The sequence below is a fragment of the Dioscorea cayenensis genome, chromosome 4 (assembly GCF_009730915.1).
Source record: "Dioscorea cayenensis subsp. rotundata cultivar TDr96_F1 chromosome 4, TDr96_F1_v2_PseudoChromosome.rev07_lg8_w22 25.fasta, whole genome shotgun sequence".
In the NCBI taxonomy this organism is placed as follows: domain Eukaryota; kingdom Viridiplantae; phylum Streptophyta; class Magnoliopsida; order Dioscoreales; family Dioscoreaceae; genus Dioscorea; species Dioscorea cayenensis.
Window position 1 is genome coordinate 14249935 of NC_052474.1, and position 11457 is coordinate 14261391.

The following is an 11457-nucleotide window of genomic DNA, read 5'->3' on the forward strand; positions in this document are numbered from 1 at the left end:
ATTTTTCTGAGGCTTATTGATCCAGAGAGTTTGGCCTAAGTCATAAGGCCTCCATGCGGACCCGTATGGACCCCTGTATTGACCCCGGTATGTCTCGAATCTTCAATGTTTTGGGCCCCATACGACCTTTATATGGCCTACATACGGCCCATATGACTCAGGGGTGTAAAAGACACATTCTAGGGCTAGAAAAAGGGGGACTTTTTGGGAGAGAGCTTGAGCCACTACTTGGAAAAGAGATGAATCAAGAATGAAGAGAACTTTGAAGAAGACGTTCAAGGGCTCTAGAGGCTTCAAAACATCATCACTTAAGGGAGAGATCCACCATGAAGGAAGGAAGGAGTCTTAGGACCAAGAAGTGGCCTTCTACTAGGGGAAGCATCATTCGGCAATCCTTTGACAGGAGAAGTGTTATTCTGTCCGATCTCCACCTCTTTCATCATCATTTCACCTAGGGAGTATCATCTATGAACTCACTTTGTGTTTTGTTACACTTTCATTTGCATTTGTTTGATGGCACACTAGACCCCCAAGGGCACCGGATGTCGGTGAACCTTGGGGGTTTCATCATGCATTTTGGATGATTGTTTCTTAATGTTATTGCTTGGGTTGATTTATGGTTTAATCTATTGAGTTTCATCCTAAAAATTACTTATGGAGAGATCCGTGATTCTTATTTGAGTTATACATGTTGATGTGACCTACTCACGTGTACTAGATCTTGAATGGATTAAAAGGGGAAGCTTGTATTTACTTGCCAAGAGATTGGGTGTCGGTAGCCCTCCGTTCTTTAAGGGTAAACTTAGGTTTAGTTTACTCTTAATTTGCGATTTCCTTGTTCTTAATGTAATCGTTGGGGTGTTTATTAGGAAGAGATTCCAATCAACATTCGTATCGGATTAGGTTCAATAGCTGAAGAATTGGGGTTGATCTAACCTAGAAATCCCTCGGTCCAAATCACCCTCGCATCTTTTGTTCTTCATCCTTTTACCATAATGACCCCTCAAGAGGATCCACATCCATAGGCCTTTGCATATCATTGTTATTCTTGTAATCTCATTGCTTACTCCTCAAATTTGTGTGGTAATCTTGTATTTATTTTCTTGAATCTGGTAAAGTAAGTTTTCCTTACCTAAGATTTTGGGCTAGAAAATAGGCAGCGAAGGAGTAATAGTAGATCCTTAACCTTATGGAAATACGATCCTTGTGTTTTTACAAGAGGTATTACTTGGCGATCCCGTACACTTGCAGAGAAGCAATCACTTATGGGCATCTTCACGGCTATCAAGTTGCCCATCAACAAAACCTGAGACTTCACAAATTCGTCATCCTGTTGTTGCCCGTCAACTTGAGGCCCTAAAACATAGTTTTTTGTGTAAATTTCTTTCCGAATGCGCTCCTTGGTTCACCTAGGCTTCTTCTAAGCCTCTAACACAAATAGAAACTATTAAACCACACAAAGGGCATCGAATCATCAAAAAATAAATTAATAATATAGAAGTTATACATATAAAATACATATATTTAGACGTTTATAAGCTTAGAATCCCCTTACGAGCATAAGCATGCCTGCAAGGTCTTCTGGAATTGACTAACGGCCATAAGGATGACCGGAAGCTGCTCGTAAACCACCCACTTTACCTTGTCCTCATTCTAATGATGCCAAGAGAGCTCCAACTTAATCGTTTAAGGTCTGAAATGATTCTTTTGGCTCCCTCTTATTCTTAAGCACTGCCCTAAGCTTGTTAATACATAACACACTATATTTAGCATTTGAATTCCACAATATGGTTTTAATACATGCCAATTGAGTGTACAAATTGATATAAAATACATGACCATTGTATACTCATCAAATTCCCCACACTTAAGCTTTTGCTTATCCTCAAGCAAAATAGAACATTACAAACCAAGTGGAGAAAGTGCAAGACCTCGGGTGCTCAAGAATTTTGGAGTTCCACAAGTAATTCGGGTTTCCACAATACCAGAAAGCTAAAAACTTCAAGTCCCAAAAATAATGAAAAATTTATTCAAGATTACCATTGTGTGTGTGTTTCAACTCTCTACTTCACTTCTTTTGACCTAGAGGGCTTCCAAAAGCAGACAATCACACAAAAATCTTCTTATGCACAAGGTGGTAGCTTTACACATCTCCCAAGGTAGCCCTTTTCTATGAATGTTCAATGAGCGGCTTTTGCACTTAAAAGAGGTAGTTCTTTCCATATATTTTACTGAAAGTACTATAGCTTTCACTCACCTAAAGAGGTAGCTCTTTCTCTCATTAGGGCATACATAATATCTAACTTATCAAGAGTAGCTTCACACTTCTAATAGGGTTAGCTCTTTCTGTTTCTCAACTTTATATATTTTTTTCTTTACTAAAAAATTTTCTCCAATCAACCACAAGAAGTATAATGAATAAAACTGAAAGAAGTCTAACACGGTCTAAGTTGCTACAATAGAGAATTTGTGTACTCTAATTATGTGAATAACCAAGAATAGAATGCACACTAACAAAAATAGAACTCAATATAGAACAAACTCTCAAGTGTACATCCTAATACTATAAAACTTCTCTACATTACAAATGTACCATCATAAGTCAACCTTGGCATGTAAGAGTCAATAATGAAACTTCAACCCCTCCTCATAACTAATTAATACATTGTCCTCAATGTGTGTAAAAGATAAGCATGCAAGGCAATGTAAACAATAGTAAGAGGGAGTGGAATATAATTACTTACCCGGTTCACATAGATGAAGCCATTAAAGCTTGGACCGGCCTAGTGTGTTCATTGTTGTGCCCTAGAAGTTTGGAGGTTGCTCAAGGTCAAGAATTGACCAAGTGAGCATTCCCTTTATAAATGAGAATGTTGGGTGTCACACATAAGTCCTGCGAGGTATAAGGGAAAAACATTAAAGCTCAACAAAATAAAATAACACAAATAGAAAAAGAAAATAAAATAAAAGTAGCAAGATGAGTACAAACTAGGCAGGACCAACCTTTGCCATAAATAATGAATACAAAGTCTGAAATTAAATACAAAAAAATGAAAAATGAATCAATGCTCGGCTATGTCCGAGGGTGCAAAATCTGTCGATGGATGAGGTGATGATGGAGTAGTCGATGCAAGAGGAACAAAAGCTGGAACTGGAGAAAGGAGTAATATAGAAAGCAACTCTAGAGCATGGCTAAAGTTGGCCTTAATCCTTGCCTGGGTAGTAATGATTGTCTGTTGGCCCTCCTGTAGCTGAAGCATAGAAACTCCAAGCTCCTAAAAATGAGATCTGTGTCGAGGATGTGCTATTGTAGAACCTGCCAGCTCTGTAGCTAATGATAGTGAAGACTCACTGTTAGACTCATCATTTGACTCCTCTCCTACTGCTGACTCCTCAGCTAGACTTGGGGTGAGGATATACTGGAATCCACGACGGATGATCATCCCCATTGAGCAGAGACTCTCATTCCACAAAGGAGATGGAGTGCTGACTATCAGGAGACCCTCAAGACTCTCCAAGAGTCTAATCCTTCGCATGAGCTATGTGACGTATGGCCCGGAGAAGATAGCATCACGCACACGTGTTGGCCGTGATGAGCAACGAAATTAGCCAAAACTTTCCCTAGATGGATGGGGTGGAAATCCACCATGCTCTACAACAGATATAAACTCCAACCTCCCCATCACCCTGGTATTATCTACACGACCTACAATAGAACAAGTGAGTACGGCGTGCGGATACCTATGGGCTGGATGAATGAGTTATGATGCCTTCGTTAGCCCCGGCTCGTAGTTTCACCCCCTACTGAGGTGGAGCCACACATTCTTTGCAATAGTCCCTAGGGAAAAAAAGTTGATGGCGAGCTCCTCATACTGCTGGGTCATAGTTAAGTCGGTGTCATAAATACCCAGCAGTAAGGAGAAATTAATGTAACTCAGACATCGGGGTTCTCCAAAAATCTAAAACTATATCGCCCGAGGTCATGAGAACCCTACGGACTCTTGTCAACTTCGAAGGTGCTAAGCACCTCTAAGATGACATCACAGTAGACCGGCTCCTCCATGGAAAAGAGCCGGTTCAACCCACCAAAGTCCACCATCCGGTGAACCTTCTTGTCCAAACCGAAGTGCATAAGCACTAGCCAGTTGACAAGATGTAACTGACCAAACTATTATATCTTTTAGCGGTTATACTGCTCTCGGAAATGGGTCATGGAGAAAGTAGGCTCAGCAGGTGGTGCGGGGGTGGAGGAAGCAAAATCCTCTACTCTGTCTGGACTTTAAGTAGAAGCTTCAGTCTTTCCCTCTTGGCCGGCCGGGCGGTGACCTTCTGATAAGTGCTTGTGTACTAAGAATATGAAATATTTTTTCTTATGATGAGCATTACTTTTGTTAGGTTTTATCTCTAATACATGTGTTTTTGTGTTCTTTTGCGCATATAGGGTTGTGGAGCCAAATACAGAAAAGAGGAACAAAAGTAGATTGCAAAAGCATTGTGTTGATGGAATCTTGAAGTGGACACACGAGAAGATGCAAGTTGTGCTCGAAGACATATGAGTGTGTGCCAACCTCCATTATGCTTGATGGAATAAGTAAATTGGAAGGGTACAAAGACAGCCACACTCATGTGTTCCGACTTGTGAAAGGCTAGCAAGATTCCCATCAAATGTGCTTTTACTTGAAGATGTAACGCGATCTACAACATAGATGTGTGCCTGTTTATGTTGCCTCGATGAAAAGTGTTAATTCAAAAGTATTTTTTGGCAGAACACTATAGCAGGTTAGTGCAGGAAATCATGGCAGCAATTTACTGTAGCAATTACTGTTCACAGACCACCGAAAACAAACTTTCTGTAGATTCACACGGGCGTGTGGAAATTTCACATGCCCGTGTGGATTCCTGATTCCAGTCCTTTATAAAGCCGTGACTTGTACCGATTTGGGGATCCTCTTTTCCATCTTTTCTCCATCTCTTCTCTAACTTTGGAGAGACCTGCGGCTAGGGTTTAGAGAGGCTTTGGCAAGGTTTTTGGAGTGATTCTATGGCCTTCGACACTGCATTCCGTTGGAAGATAGTTATTGGGGGAGCTTTCATCGGCATCGATTCGGCGAGGTGTGCCCTAAGTTTGATGATGGAACCTTTGAAGAGGTCGAGGCTACTCAACAAGACCATCGACACGATTTCCAAGGAGGTTTTATTCATAGATTGCATCTCTTTACTTTTGAATTCAGTGTTCATTGTATTTTGCTTTAAGGAGAGCTAAACCCTTAGTGGGTGTTTGGACTTGTAAACCCTAGGATGATATTGTTTCTTTAACCTTTTTTTATGCTTTCCTTAATTGATGTTTTTAATTGAGTTCCAATCTTGAATGCTTGTTGTGTTGATTTTCCCTAAGAGTGACACTAGGGTTTAGAATCCATCTTGGTAATCCCTGTGCATGAGTGACACATCATGAGGATTAGACAATGCTAGATTGGAGAGGGTTGAGAGGGTGAGTCGAGAGGTAGCGGAGCGTCCCCTTTCCCCTCTGGTGTGATTTACCCTACCTCCACGTTGGAAGAGTTCTTTACGGTCTGATAAGTGCTTGTATGATAAGAATACGAAGTGTTCTTTCCTTGTGTTGAGCATTACTTTTCTCGGGTTTTAACGGTAATATGTGTGTATTTATGTTATTTTCATGCAAGTAGGGTAGTGAGACCGATAATGAGAGAAAAAAGCCAATGTGGGTCATAATGTACCAATTTGGAGGAAATCTTGCTAAGGTTCAAACGCGAAAACATAGGTCGGGTTCGAGATGCGGGAATGTGTGCCAACCTCCTCATATTCAAGTTAGCACACCTATTTGGAGGGGTACAAGGGCAGTCATATTCAAGCATTCCGGCTTGTGCATATAGAACAAGATCTCCACCAACATGTTCGTTATTGAAGAAGCAAAGCGATCCATGACGTAAACGTGCGCCCGTTTGCGTTACCTCGATGAAAGCATGGAGTCAGGAGTATTTTGGGCCGGTACTGTAGTAAGAATACTGTACCAGCACTGTTCATAGCCGGCCGAGAAAATAGGAAAATAGAGAATCCACACGGGCATGTGGGAATTCCACACGGCCGTGTGAAAAATCCATAGGGGCGCTCATACGGGCATGTGGATTCCCGATTCCAGCCTTTTAAAAGCCGATTTCAGCAATGATTTCATCATTCTTTTCTCCATCTTTCCCCAACTTGAGAGAGGGCGGCGGCTAGGGTTTTGAGAGATATTGTCTAGGGCTTTGGAGAGGTTCTATGGCTCCGACATCGCGCGCCGTTTGGAAGAAGGTTAGTGGGAGAGCTTTCGTCGGCACAGATCCGGCGAGGTGTATCCTAGGCTAAACAAAGAGACCCTTGCGACGAGTAGAGGACTCTCCACAAGACCATCACCACGACTAACGAGGGGGTTTTCTATGGATGCTTTGTTTTTACATTCAATTTCATTGATTGTATCTAGCTCTATGGAGAGCTAAACCCCTTGTGTGTATTTGGGTATTTGTGAACACTAGGATGTATTCGTTTCATTGAATCTCTTTATTATGCTTTCAATTAATTGATGTTTATTGTGAGTTCTAATCTTGTATGCTTGATTGTATGAATACTCCCCTAGAGTGAGACTAGGGTTGAGAGTTCTTGTTGGTAACTCTTCTGAGTGAGTGACACACCATGAAAGCTAGACAAAGCTTGATTGGAGAAGGTTGAGAGGGTGAGTTGAGAGGTAGCGGACCATCCTCTTTACCCTCCAGTGTGATCTATCCTACCTCCACGTTCCAAGAGTTCTTTGCGGCCATAGTAGAGTGAATGGGCTAAGGGATGACCTTCCGCTGGGGCTTAGTTGCGAGTGCAATGGAGTGAAGCGTTGAGGTGATTTTAGCACCTAGGGCTTAATTGTGACTAGGGATCTTCCATCTGGACCAAAGGGTTAGGTCTATACATAGGAATAGGGTTTATCACTTGGGATCTCTAGAGCTCATTGCAATTCTATGCGAGTTCGAGGTTAACAGGTTATTTAATCTCTCATCCGGGACATGTATAGAGTTAGGCATGGTTGACCTTAGATTTAGGATCATGTAATTAAGGATTTTCATGACTCATAGTTGCATCCCTTAGGAAGTATAATAGATGGTTCTTGTACTTGAAATGATTGTCCTAGGCGGATCAATATCCGGGTACCCCATCTTTATCGATTGCCTTACCTTCTCCTTTACTTGTGCTCTCTATCTTGTTGCTTTTATTTTTGTTATTTCATATTTTGTCACACATATCACTATTCATCTTCTACATTAATTAAGAAACAACTTAAGTGTCTTTATTCCCTGCTCTCTGTTGATACGATACCCGCTCATATGGTATTATTACTTCGACACCCGTTCACTTGCGGTTTACACGCATATTCGGACATGTCACGGTCATAATAGAGTGAAGTGCTAAAAGACGAACTCTACTGGGGCTTAGTTGCGCGAGCAATAGTGTGAAATGTTAAAGTAATCCTTAGTATCTAGGGCTTAATTGCGATTAGGTATCTTTCACATGGACCAAAGGGTTAGATCTGTATTAAGGAATAGGGTTTATCACTTAGAATCCCTAGAGCCTAAAGCAACCTAGCAAAGTGTGAGGTGTCGAGAGTGAGAGATTTCTTCCCCCTGGCGTAGTGTAGGGTTAGTCACGGTTGACCTTAAGTTTTGGGACCGTGTGTTTAAGGATCTCCATGACTCATTAGACTTTAGTTAGGAGGTATAATGATTGGTATTGCACTTGGAACAATAGAACTAGGGGGATCAATGTCCGAGTGCCCCACTTTCTATTGATTGCCTTTTCTCTAATTTTATTGCGCCTCTCTTTCTTATTTCCTTTAGTTATTTTCATATTAATTTTGTTCACACCACTATTGATTCATCTTCATGTTAGTCAAATAGCAATCTTTGTGTTTCTGATCTCTATTCCCCTGTGGATTCGACTACCCACTCACTGGGGTATTATTACTTCAATAAACCCATGTACTTGGGGGTCACATGCAAGGGGTGTGTCAAGTTTTTGGCACCGTTGCCGGGGAATAGGTGTTTTAGAAACACTTTGCACTTTGCCATTTAGTTATTCATCATTTATTCTATTTCACACTTTCTTATTCTGTCATCATTCTAATTTGTTTTTCTTTCTTTTGTAGCAGCTCTAGGTTATGACCCGAGGGAACCTTTCGACATTGGTTAAAGGAGATCCTGAACTTGAACGAGCACTTTGTAGAAGGGGTAAAGAACCTGTTCAAGAATAGAATCATTCAGCTGAGATAGAGGGTGAAGGATCTAAAACATGGCAGAACATAATGAGCAGTACAAGACACTCTCAGATTATGCCAGACCCTCAGTTTTGGGCACATATTCTAGTATTATGCGGTCACCGATTACGGCTCAGAATTTTGAGCTAAAGCCGGCATTCATCCACATGTTACAGTAGTGTGCATAGTTTAATGCTTTCACTGATGAGGATCCAAACAGTCACATAGAGAATTTCTTGGAAGTGTGTGACATGCTGAAGATCAATGATGTCACGGATGATGCCATCAAGTTGAGAGCCTTCCCATTTTCCTTGAAGGGGTGAGCAAAGCTGATAAGTGCTTGTGTGTTAAGAATGCGAAGTGTTCTCTTCTTACAATGAGCATTACTTTTATCAGGTTTAAGCGCTAATACATGTGTATTTGTGTTCTTTTGCGCAGGTAGAGTTGTGAAACTATGTTTTAAGAAAAAAAGCCAAAAGTAGATCACGAATGCACTATGTGATGAAATCTTGGAAGGAACAAATGCGAAGACACAAGTTGGGTTCAAAGATACGTGAATGTGTGCCAATCTCCATGTATTCAAGCAATTACAATGATTTGGAGGGGCATAAGGGCAGTCACATTTTCGTATCCCTACTTGTGCATTGATAGCAAGATCTTCACCAATGAACCCGTTTATTGAAGAAGCAACGCGATCTACGGCATAAATGTGTGCCCGTTTATGTTGCCTCGATGAAAAGTGGATTCGGGAGTCTTTTTGTCAGAGTACTGTAGTAGCTATTGTAGCAAATCACTGTAGTAATTTATTGTAGCAGTTATTGTTCACAGTCCGCAGAAAATCAAAAATTCAGAGAATCCAAATGGACGTGTGGAACATCCACACGGCCGTATGGATGCCAGATTCCATCCTTTTAAAAGCCGCCATTCAGCCCCGATTTCTCCATCTTTTCTCCTATCTTTTCTTTCACCTTTCCCCATATTTGGAGGCGTCCTCGGCTAGGGTTTAGAGAGGTTTTGGCAAGGCTTTGGAGAGGTTTGACAGCCTTCAACACCATGTTTCCTTCGTAAGAGAGCTATTGGGGGAGCTTTCATCGGCACCGATCCGGTGAGGTGTGCCCTTGGTTTGACAAGGGGACCTTTGAAGAAGATGCAGCCGATCCACAAGACCTTCAACACGAACACAAAGGGGTTTTCATTCATGGATTGCATCTCTTTGCTTTTGATTTCATTATCTATTGTATTTTACTTCGTGGAGAGCTAAACCCCTAGTGGGCACTTTGATATTTGTGAACCCTAGGATGTATTCGTTTCATTGAAGCTTTTTATTATGCTTTCAATTAATTGATGTTTTAATTGAGTTCCAATCTCGTATGCTTGATTGAGTGAATACTCCATTAGAATGACACTAGGGTTTAGACTTCTTGTTGGTAACCCTTGTGAGTGAGTGACACACCACGAGAGTTAGACAAAGCCAGATCAGAGAAGGTTAAGAGGATGAGTCGAGAGGTATCTTAGCGTCCCCTTTCCCCTCCGATGTGATTTATTCTACCTCTATTTCCTCGAGTTCTTTGCGGTCATAGTAGAGTTAATGGGCTAAGGGATGACCTTCCGCTGGGGCTTAGTTGCAGAGGCAACGGAGTGAAGCGTTGAAGTAATTTTTGCACCTAGGGCTTAATTGTGGCTAGTGACCTTTCACCTGGACCAAAGGGTTAGGTCTACATCTAGGAAGAGGATTTATCACTTGGAATCCCTAGAACTCTTTGCAATTCTATAGGAGTGCGAGGTTGAGAAGTTATTCAATTTCTTCTCCGGGACATGTATAGAGTTAGGCATGGTTGACCTTAGATTTGGTACCATGTATTAAAGGATCTCTACGACTCATTAATTCATTAGTTAGAAAGCATAATAGAGGGTTTTGCACTTGAAATGATTGTCCTAGACGGAACAATATCCGGGTACCCCATTTATCGTTGATTGCCTCCCCTATCTTTTACTTGCGCCTCCTTTATCTTTTTTTATTTTCATTTGCATTGAGTTTGTTTTCACATCACTATCAACATATTTTCATTCTAGTTAAATAGCAATCTTGGTGGTTCTAAGCACTATTCCTTGTGGATTCGATTACCCTCTCAGTTGGGTATTATTACTTTGACACCCGTGCACTTGCAGTTTATATGCATATTCGGTCGCGTCAAAAGCAATGGCCACATCCATTACCTAGAGCATCGATTACTACATAGGAGGAGATGGTAGAAGCTTTTCTTACCCGATATTTCCCTCTCGAAAAATCTGCAAAGCTTAGGAATGAAATATCCTTCTTCGTGCAAATGGAATTGAAGTCTCTATTTGAGACATGAGAGAGGTTTAAGGAGCTTCTAAGGAAATGTTCTCAACATGGGTTTCCCGAGTGGATGATTATTCAGACTTTTTATAATGGGTTTAACCCTAGCATAAGGCAGTTACTTGATGTAGCAGCAAGAGGTACCTTAGGTAGCAAGACCCCTAGAGAAGCACGACAATTGATTGAAGAAATGGGTTTGAATAGCTACCAATGTAATGCAAGAGAGAAGAAGAAAGTGGCCGGTCTCCATGAGATTGATGTGGTTACATCGTTGGCGGCCTAAGTGGAGTCATTGAGCAAGAAGTTAGACACTCTAACTTCCACTAGATTGGCGGCCGTGACAAATTGTAATGGATGTAGAGGAGGCCATGCTCCATCTGATTGCCCTATAGCTATTGGTTGTGCATCCTTGAACAAGTTGATTTTGTAGGTAATGCGATGAGGGGCCAAGGAAATCCATATAGCAATACCTACAATCCGGGTTGGAGGAGCCATCCAAACTTTTCTTGGAATAATCAAGGGCAACAAAAGGGCACGGCACCACTGGGTTTCCAACAACAACAACAAGCATCGAACATGGAGAATCGAGTTTCAGGTTTGAAGACCCGGATGACCGATCTAGAGAAGGCTTTGACTAGATTTGTTCAATCATCGGATACAAGATTTCAGTCGGTCGAAGCTACACTTCGCAACCACACCGCTTCATTGCATAATCTAGAAAATCATGTGGGGCAAATTACAAAGTCTCTATCTGACGCAGCGGGATATAATTGAGGACTTGTTTTAGTCTATGAATACCCAAGTCAACAACGAAATGGAA

General features: G+C 41.4%; 1 non-coding gene across 1 annotated transcript; it reads right to left on the reverse strand.

The window, feature by feature from the left end:
• Window positions 1-10590: 10590 nt before the first annotated feature.
• On the reverse strand, window positions 10591-10697 carry LOC120259633. Its single transcript, XR_005536190.1, has one exon. It is a non-coding gene; the product is annotated as a small nucleolar RNA R71 (small nucleolar RNA).
• Window positions 10698-11457: the final 760 nt, after the last annotated feature.